The sequence below is a fragment of the Panthera onca genome, chromosome D1 (assembly GCF_046562875.1).
Source record: "Panthera onca isolate mPanOnc1 chromosome D1, mPanOnc1 haplotype 2, whole genome shotgun sequence".
Classification (NCBI taxonomy): domain Eukaryota; kingdom Metazoa; phylum Chordata; class Mammalia; order Carnivora; family Felidae; genus Panthera; species Panthera onca.
The window spans coordinates 111,844,461-111,855,567 of record NC_138348.1 but is presented as its reverse complement, the minus strand read 5'-3'; positions in this window follow the sequence as shown (position 1 = coordinate 111,855,567).

Sequence of the window (11,107 nt, the reverse complement as noted above, 5' to 3'; positions counted from 1 at the left end):
AAAATAATATACAATATTATTATATAGCAATAAACAGGAGTAATGGGTTTTGGAATAAGGTGTACATGGAGTTTAATCCCATTTTCTGAATTCCCTGGGCATGTCGCCTCACATAAGATCCTTCCCTTCTCAGAGACTGTTTCCTTTGGTAGAGATAACCAAATCTACCCCACAGGTTTGTTTGTTTTAGGGATTTAATAATATTGTGTGATGTATTACTTAGCCCAGCACTGGAACATAAGCCCTCAAAAATTACCTGATTTGTATTGTAATTCAGTGATAAGTGTGGAAATGGAGGTATGATGCAACACAGGTGGGGCCCCCAAAACACAGGTGGATGTGGAGGAAGGTCAGTTTCATGAGAGACACATTACTCACAAATTCAGAGTCTGATACAGACTCTTATGATGTATCTCCAATCAGCTTGCTGAAGTATACCCTCAATGACAAGTAAACTCACAATTATTTCACCTTCTGTTTATTTTCCTGGGTTTGCACAGTCACTGGGTTAAAAATCAAATCATCTATAAAACTCTTGACCCACTGTGACCTCGTGTGCTGTTTATATAAGCATAGCGAATGGACAAACAGAAATAAAATGGAAGCTATTAAAAAGCAACATATGGTACTTACAAATCATACTTAAAGTTGCTTAAGAAATGCCTCCTCCACGTGACCCTTGGAGCCATTTGCTGCATTGTACTGGATGACTTTTTTGAAATCAAGTTCCATATATGTGAGGATTCTGCTAATATTGTTTCTCTAAATCAGGGTTGTTTCAAGCTCTACCTAGAACAGAGAACAAAAGGGAACAGACCTTGTTTAAACTCTTTTAGGGCCATCACAGCAACATGCCCTAGTAACAACTTCAGTGAGGTTTTCACTTCCTACATAAATACCCGAGCACACTGTTGGTGTGCCTGCCCGTGAGACCTGTCGTATCTTCACTATTCACTTACTCGTTTGTAGATGTTGAAACTGTTAACTAGTGTCATGTACTCACCGTTCCTGAAGTCACTTTCCTTCCAATCCCATGGAATTTTAGAACTGTATAATGATGGGGACAATGTTGTAAGCATTTGAAAAATCAATCCTATAAGAAGCATCTTTATAGAAATGGCTTGGAAGTTATGGAGAAACTATTGTAAGTCTGCATTTGAAAATTATTCTATGCAGTATACCCACATGGCCCTGTCAGGTAAGTGTCCAACTCTTGATTTTGGCTCAGGTCGTGGTATCACAATTCAGGAGTTCGAGCTCCGTATCTGGCTCAGCGCTGACAGTGCACAGCCTGTTTGGGATTCTCTCTCTCCCTCTCTCTCTGCCCTTCCCCCACTCATGTGCATGTTCTCTCTCTCCTAAAACTAAATAAATAAACTTTAAAAATAAATAAATGAATAAATAGATAAATTTATTCTATGCTATTTTCCCCAGAACATTCAGAAGGTAGAAAACACTGGTTTATTTTAAATTTTAATTATTTATTTTGACAGAGAGAGAGAGAGAGAGAGAGAGCAAGCCCACATGAGAGGGAGAAGGAGGGGCAGAGAGAGAAAGAGAGAGAATCCCAAGTGGGCTCTGTGCTGCCAGTGCAGAGTCTGACACAGGGCTCAATCCCATGAACCATGAGATCATGACCTAAGCCAAAACAAGAGTGAGACACTCAACCAGCTGAGCCACCCAGGCACCCCTGGTGGTTTATTTTAAAAGACAGTCTTATCCAAAACATTTCTCAAGACCTTCTACATCATATTAAACATTTATGGTAAATAGTGCCAAGAAATGAATGGATGGCTTCCACCCCACCCCAGAAAGGAAAGAGAATGAGGACAGCCCGCCTTGGGGGAATAGCTGTCATAAGCAATAGCATTTCATATATAAGATCAATTAATAGCTTTATATTACACGATTCTTCTCTGTTGTCCATTAGGAAGGAGCTGTTTATTTACAAGGTCAAAATTTGACTTCATTTTAGAATTGTTTTTTCCCCAGTGAAAGGGAACTTTGTTGACTATTTGTTCCTAGAGTTTTTGAAACTTACATAAGACCTTTGTGAGCAAAATTAGAACAGAGCTGTGAGTGGGAAACCTAGAGGCTGTCCTCTTTGGCACTCAAAGCACTGTCAGCAAGGAAAGAGAATTAAAGGCACACTCCAAATGGAGGCTTCTTTCTCTTTAGCCCATTACTCCCTTTCTGGGATAGAACAATGTCTAGCACATAGTCAGTACTCACCGAATGTTTGCTAGAAGAACAACATAAGTAAAGATTTCACCTAATGCAAAATGTGAAATATGCTCACAGTGTTGTGGACGATTACTACCAGTATCAGCTTCATAGGGGATGGGTACTAAATTTGTAGTCAGGAGTTTGATACTGTTTAATGACACGTTTGGTGATCTGGTCCTTGTCTACCTCTCCCAAAGTGTCTTGAATCATTCTTCCCTCGCTCAACCAACTCTAGATGAGCTCGTTTCCTTTCTGTTCATTAAAAACGTAGCCTTTTCCCCACTTGAAGGTCTTTGCACTGACTGTCTCATTTGCCTGGAAGGCTCTTTCCCCAGCTTTTAACATGGCCCATCGCTTCTAATTCTTTGTTTTCAGCTCCAAGTTTACCTCCTCAGAGACACATATCCTAATTGAACATACCACATCTCCCCATTCCCAGCACTCTTATCATATCACCCTGTTTGCCTTATAACCTGGACCACAATCTGACATGATATTGTTATACTATTTGTTTACTTGTTTATTGTCTGTCACCCGCCACTTTAGAGAGCTTACCTCCTTGAAAGCAGGACATATTTTATCTTATTCTTCATGGTCTCTGTAGCATTTAGAACACCAGAAACCCTATGGTGCATGTTTTTGATCATTTAAAAAATTTTTTTTAAACGTTTATCTATTATTGAGAGACAGAGAGAGACAGAGCATTAGCAGGGGAGGGGCAGAGAAAGGGGGAGACACAGAATCTGAAGCAGGCTCCAGGGTCTGAGCTGTCAGCACAGGGCTTGATGTGGGCCTCAAACTCATAAATCATGAGATCATGACCCGAGCCAAAGTCGGACGCTTAACCGACTGAGCCACTCAGGTGCCCCCGTTTTTGATAATTTAATGTTAATATTTTAGTCATATTTATGTCCGTACTTAATATAGAATTTAACTTTTAACTATGCTAAAAGAATGATTTTTCTTCCTCTTTAAGATTTACATGTGAAAAGCTTAACCCACTGAATCTCTAAATACCTAGTAATACAGATACAGGTGAGGAAATATTTGCCTTATGTGGAGATGGTTTTGTGAATCCAGGCTTCCAAGTACCATAAAGGTTTTTACACTGCTATAAATACCATCAGAGTGTTATATTAGGCTTCTGACTATTCAGTACAAACATAGGGGTAAACAGTGAAAAAATTAGGCAAACAGTTGAAAAGTTCTGAAATATACTTGTTTAGAATCCTATAGGAAAAGAAATCTGTATTTCTTTTCAGGACTGAAACTGAAATAGAAGTGTAAGTGATCATATGCATCTTACTCCAAAATCTGCTTTTTGGTTACTGTGCAACTAAGACAAATTTAAAATCATATTTTGGAGCTTCTGTTTCAGCTTGAAACAGTGGCCATAGAGCCTTTTACAGGGTCAAAGAGAGTATCTGTTAATTCAGGATAGAATTAATAGGTGAAGTCAAGCCTTACTTGTTTGCTGTGATCTGGGAGTGAAGAGTATTTCAGTCAAATAATAGATACTTCATTTATTTGCATTTGCTAATAGCATCTACTTTGGTTTAATGACACCATTTCCTCTTTCTTTTAGATGCAGGGCTATCTCACAACTAGCATGTATTTGTGCAATATGCATGACAATTATTTTACACATCCCACAAAGACTGTTCCACCCATCACTGCTGGACCCATTGAAAGACCTGTCTTCCTTTTATTTAAGATTGGCCCATATTTGGCACACAGATTGCACCCCCAGAGACTACTATACCAAGATGGTGAAAGAATTAGCACCTGATACTAGAATTTCTTCTGGGAAGTTCTTAGGTAGTCTGTCATTTCTTCAAAGCCTTTGAGCAGAGTGTGATGTGCCTATGTGTGTGTTGGTTCTAATCTGCAACCTATGAGTGGTCAGTGCCCTAATTCAGAGCTCACACTTCAGGTATGGCTAATGGCCCCCCTACTCCAGAGGCAGAGACTGAACATGGTTTGGCTTTATGGCTATATTTTTCTCAGATCAGCAGTACATGGTTTTTTAATGAAGCAGTTAATATTAGAAATATTTGGTTTTTGTTTTTTTTTTTTTTCTTGGTTGGGGACGGGTGAGATACTGGCATTCAGTCTATGAGGAATAACTACAACTAATATTCTGGAGACAACTCCAACTGCCCTTGCAGTAAGAGGACATCAGGAGCCTAGGACCTCAGTACACTTTTCCTCTCAGAATGGCACCTGAACATTGACTCAGAAACAGTTTTGTGTCTGACTGCTAACCCAACCCATTCTTTCTGTCTGATAGCCACCAGATTGCTCATAAAACTTCCTTTGGGGAATTGTTGATATGCTTCTGGTGCACTTTTCATGAAAGATGTTATTGGAGTAATAGAAGAACAGGTAACTGGGGCCTCGTGAAAATTATAAAACAGGTCGCGTGACTATCTTTGTGCCTATTGGCTCATAATTGTTTATATGTAAATGTAATGTGCAACTATTATGTTTACGAGTTTATGAGTTTTCTAAGAATCCAGTCCCCCTCCTGTGGTGTTTCTCCTTTACTCTCACACAATGACACTAGATTTGTGGGGGTTCATCCCTTCTGAGCAATTCTCTGATAATGGGTATCCTACAATTTAACTCAATTTTGACTCTGTCTAGCTGGGGTAGCATCAGATCCTGCAGGGTAAGGTCGCATCCCAGGAGACTGCCCCATGCTACATGCAGGTGCCATTGAAAAGCAGTAGGTCCCCAGGTTACCCACAACTTCCATCCGACGTAGCTACAAATTAGAGGTTTAATTTGCCCAGGTTTAAGTTGCAACTTACAGAACTCACAGAAGTCAAGAAAACACTTAGACATTCACTTACCAGTTTATTAAAGGATGTGATAAAGGGTGTAGATGGACAGCCATATGGAGACATTACATAGGATGAGATCTGGGAGGGTTCCTAATACCGGATCTTCTGGCTCTGGAGTTGAGGTATGCAATACATCGATGTGTTCAGACCTAGAAGCTCTTTGAACTCTGTACTATGGAGATTTTTATGAAAGCTTCAGGTAAGCATGATTGACCGTTAACTCCATGTTTAGACAACTCCCAGGGAATTGAAATGGGACTGAAAACTACAGGCTTCTAATCATGGCTTGGTCTTTGCTCAGACCAGCCTCCATCCAGAAGCCATTCAAGAGCACACCCAGGGTTGCCTTGTTACAACAAGACACTCCTATCACTGAGGAGGTCACAAGGGTTTCAGGAGCCCTGTGTCAGGAACTGGAGTCAGAGAATGATAGACATATTTTCTGCTATCCAACAGTTTATGAACTTGCTTTCTTTGTAATTTGGTTGCAAAGTGGTAGGAAGGAGATCTAGAACGTCAGAGATGTTACCATATTTACTAAAATAAAAAGTGAACGGTCAAGAAGAACTAATAATTATGTGCAGCATAATTGGTTCAAGTTTCTTCACAAAAGAATAGGTGTATGCTTATGTGGGAATAAAATAGATATATTTTTTAATTTTTTTTAAATGTTTTTATTTATTTTTGAGAAACAGAGAGTGAGCAAGGGAGGGGCAGAGAGAGAGAGGGAAACACAGAATCTGAAGCAGGCTCCAGGCTCTGCACTATGGGCACAGAGCCCGACACGGGGCTCGAACTCACAAGCCATGAGATCATGACCTGAGCTGAAGTCGGACACTTAACCGACTGAGCCACCCAGGTGCCCTTTAATTTTTAATTATTGCCTCATAGTCCTTCAGTTCTTCAGTAAAATTGGCATGAGTAATAAATATTCAGATTCTATTGTGAATCTTAAAATTGAGGATTCAGTCCAAGGTTATCTAAATCTCTGACCTGAGAGAATTCTCACGACATCTGAATTAGAGGAATAATGTTAATCTTGTATTTCCTATATGTGTATTTTTTCCCACCTGGAATTTAAAACAAACCAAACTATAAACTAAAATCAGCAAAGCATGTAGATTGCATCACAGTAGAAATAAACTTCTTTTGTGTTGATTAACACAATAAGAAAACCATTCTTCCTTTCACTTCAGGGTTAAAATAATTTCTCAACTCCATTAATTCATATTAACAAATACTACATACTACATATAATCAAATTTTTATTGGAAAATATAGGACAGACACTATCCAAAAGTCACCAAATATATATCAGTTCAATAACTATAGATTGAAATGCTGTGAATCTGTATTATACTGGATATCAGTCTCACATTTTATTGAAATCAGAACATATTAAGGAACTTTTTAAAAAATATGGTCTAAGACTCATCTTTACATTTCTATGCCATTCCTAAAAGAAAAAAAAAATTACTATTACCTAAGGGTCTCTGTGATTAAAATAATACCAGTTATCGACTATGCATTATTTGCTTTTACATTTGTTGAGGGTTTTTTTCTTCTTTTTATAAACAATTAAAAACACTAAAGCTATGTACAGAGAAAAGGAAAGACAACTTGGCATTTTCTAACAAAGTGTTAATAAATAGGACTAATTCAGAGGGAAGGTATTCTGATGTAAATTGCTTATAAAAAGTTGATTTATTCAAATTAAGGTCTCTATTGATGCCCCTATAAACAAGCCATTAATTTACTCATTCAGTCAGCAAACATTTACTGAGTACCTACTTTATGCTAAACACCAAGGAATAGAGATGAATATGACAAGATTTCTGCCCTCCAGATGTTCATACCCCACAGCGATGATAGATTTGTAAATAAAAAGAGGTACACTATTACATGACAAGTGCGGTAATAGAGTTATAATTGGAATTCAGGGAAACTGGAATACAAAGAGAACAAATAATTGTCTGGGGGGGATGGAAAGTGATATGAGAGCCAAGTAGAAGAGAATGTGTTAAGTGCAAAAGGAAAAAGGGTCAGATGAAGTTAAAGAAATGAAATGGCAAAGCTACAGAGTTTAAAAGAGCGATGACATGTGACAACACCACCATTTATCCAATGGGCAGAAGCACAAACAGTGAAAGGTAGCCTTTGTGGTTGCCATGGCTGTGAAATTCACATGCTGTGCAAACAAACCTAATGCAATAAAGCAAGTCACTCATGGAATTGCACTAATACCATCTCAAAAATAATGCTCATTGGATCATGAATAAAAAATCCTGTTGAATACATATGACAGTTTGTTTATGGAAGTAAAAGAATCAGGCATATAACGGATGTTTTAACATTGTTCCTGCCTTAAGGACATTTGCTTCTCAAATTTAGATACAAGCTGCAATATAGCCCGAGGACTAAAAATGAAAGATTATGACCAATGGCAACTTTCACCATATTGTCTCTAGATAGTTGACGTATGGTCCAATCTGCCCAGCATCTTCATTAGTGAGTTAAAAGAGGGTGTAAATAACACCACACTAATGATATTCACAGATGATAGCAGATTGGAAACTGTCTCACTTACACTAATGTTGACTGTGAAGTAACAACAGGGAGACAGAATAGCTCGGAAGTATTGGTAGACAAATCAAATGACGGAGAACATTTAGCTTCAGATAAGAAAAGGAGCAGTCGAACAATCTGGAGAGGAAGAAATAAAATGTACAGAAACACAGACAGTGACAATGCCGAATCTTAGTAATATGTTAAAGCAAAACTCATTTAAACATCTCTACAGTTCCTCTCTCTCTCTCTCCCTTTCTCTCTCTCTCTCTCTCTCTCTCTCACTCTCACTCTCTCTCTCTGCCTTAGTCTGGAGAAGTGCATCAAGGAATTTATAGAATGAGAGGCACTGACAAATGGAAGGTGATCAAAAGAATTAACTGTCTATGACACGGAGGATAAGAAATATAGCATCTACTTCCCTGAAGAGTTAGGAGGTAAAGGACTCTTTTAATGCTAAAATCAATACAGTAAAATGAATGATGAGCTGACATTTGGAAGGAAAATACCTTCAACAAGAGCATGTTTTAAAGGAGACTGAGAGAACAAACTCCACAACTAAAGGGAGAGAAGAGGCCACATCTAGGAAGGTAGGAAGTGTGGAGATGTGCTTGCTTTAGGGGAGAATGGATTGTGGGTGCTGTAAAGGGAAGGGAGCCATTGTCATGGATCAGGGCAAGAGAGAGAGAAAGGAGAGGAGCACACAGGGAAACACACACACACACACACACACACACACGACATTTCCACAAAGCCGTTGGCTTGGAAAACAAGAGGGGCTGAATTTCATGATTTCTTGCAACCAGCAGTCTTAAAAAGCCTGGAGCTTTAAAGGTCAGTGGGCTTGGCTGGGATGGAGCCCTGAGGACACTGCCCTACTGGGGAGAAGGCAGGCAAACAACCAGGAGGCAAACAGTGTGGAAACAGTGATATGAAAAAATGCCTGGGGCACACAGGAGAGAATTTGCTCTTCTCAGAATTCTTCCCTGAGAGGCAGCATTCACAGAGACACCTCTCCGGAAACAGGGGAGCTGGCTAGCGCAATATCCCTCCCCACCCCACTCCTTAGCATAAACTCAGAGCCACTAGTGGGAGGCAGAAAAGAACCAACATTGGCTGTCTAATGTGCTTACACCAAGCCCCATGACCCTGTGCTCTGGTGGAACTGCCCTTCTCAGTCACACTTTCCTTAGTCTCAACATGGTGGGCCCCTCCCCTAGACCACCAGCACAAACCCCTGCCCACACCATGTCTCCAGACCAGAGAGTTTTTCAGGCTCTCATTTGTGATGGAGGTGGTGTCAGGACTCATTTCTCAAGCAGACCGGAGCACACCTAGTGTGCCAGAGACCAAAAACTGCCTACAGCAAGTGAGGACAGCCTCTGCAGATGACTGGCCTGGAAGATAGAGGAGACAAAACAGCACAGTGCATGCAGGATGCACAGGAGATATTCCCTGAAGCACCAGGTCCTGGACACTATATGATCTCTTCTTCATAAGGCCATTACTTTCAGGAGTAAGAAACATAATGGGTTTTTCTAACACAGACAGAAAGGCAAAGGCTTATACAAAGTGCCAAGACAGGGGAATTCATCCCAAAAGAAAGAACAAGATAAAGTCACAGCCAGAGAGCTAAGCAAAACAGATATAAGTAATATGCCTAATGGAGACTTTAAAGCAATACTCACAAGGATACTTAATCAGAGGCAAAGAAGACAATAAACAAGATTGGAAACGGGCTAGATGCAATAAACAGCAGGCTGGAAGAAGCAGAGGGACAAATTACTGACCTAGAAGACAAAATAATGGAAAACAAAGAAGCTGAACAAAAGAACAAAGAATTAGGTAACACAAGAATAGACTGATGGAACTCAGTAACTCCATCAAATGTAATAACATTCATATTATAGGAGTCCCAGAAGAAAAACTGAGAGAAAAGGGGGCAGAAAATTTATTTGAGGAAATAATAACAGAAAACTTCCTTCATCTGGGGAAGGAAACAGACATCCAGATCGTGGAGGCACAGAGAACTCACATAAAAATTAACAAAAGGAGGCCAACACTGAGAAATACTATAATTAAATTTACAAAATATAGTGATAAGGAAAATATCTCAAAGACACCAAGACAAAAGAAATCCTTAACTTACAAGGGAAGATGCAGAAGGCAGGCTGGAGATTTCTCAAAAGAAATTTGGCAAGCCCGCATGAAGCAGCAGGATATATTCAACATACTGAATGGGAAAAATTTGCAACCAAGAATACTCTATCCAGCAAGGCTATCATTCAAAATAGAAGGAGAGATAGAGTTTCCCAGAGAAAGAAAAAATAAAAGAGTTTGTGACCACTAAACCTGCCCTGCAAGAAATATTAAAGGGGACTCTTTGAGTGGAATGTGGAGACCAAAAATGACAAAGAAAAAATCAGAGAAAATCTCCAGAAATGGCAAAGAAAGTAATAAAATGTCAATAAATACATATCTGTCAATAGTTACTTTGAATGTAAGTGAACTAAATGCTCCAATCAAAAGACATAAGGTGTCAGAATAGATGAGAAAAACAGGTTCCATCTATATGCTATCTACAAGAGATTCTTTTTAAATCTAAAGACATGTCCAGATTGAAAGAGAGGGGATGGAGAAATATTTATCCAGACAAATGGATATAAAAAGAAAGTTGGAGTAGCAATACTTATATTGAACAAACTAGACTTTAAAGATTATAAAAAGAGACAAAGAAGGACACTATATAATAATAGTAAAGGGGACAATCCAACAAGCAGATAAAATAATTGTAAATATTTATGCACCCAATAGTGAGCACCAAAATATATAAAACAATTATTAACAAACATAAAGGAACTCACTGATAATAATATATAGGGACTTTAAAACTCCACTTACAACAATGGACAGATCATCTAAACAGAAAATAAACAAGGAAAAATGGTTTTGAATAACACACTGGACTTAACAGATATATTCAGAACATTACATCATAAAGTGGCAGAATAAACATTCTTTTCAAGTGTACATGGGTTCAGAATAGATCACATATTTGGTCAGAAAACAGGCCTCAACAAATACAAAAACATTGAAGTCATACCATACACCTTTACTGACCACAATGCTATAAAACTAGAAATTAACCATAAGAAAAAAAATTGGAAAGACCACAAATACATGGAGGTTAAACAACATGCTAGTAAACAATGAATGGGTCACCCAGAAAATCAAAGAAGAAATAAAAAAAAAATACATCGAAACAAATGAAAATGAAAACACAATGGTACAAAATCTTTGCAGCAAAAGCAGTCCTAACAGGGAAGAATATTATAATACAGGAGTACCTCAAAAGCAAGAAAAATCTCAAATAAACAACCTAACCTTTCATCTAAAAGAGCTAGGAAAAGAACAAGAAACAAAGCTTAAAGTCAGCAGAAGGAAAGAAATAATAAAAATTAGAGAAAAAA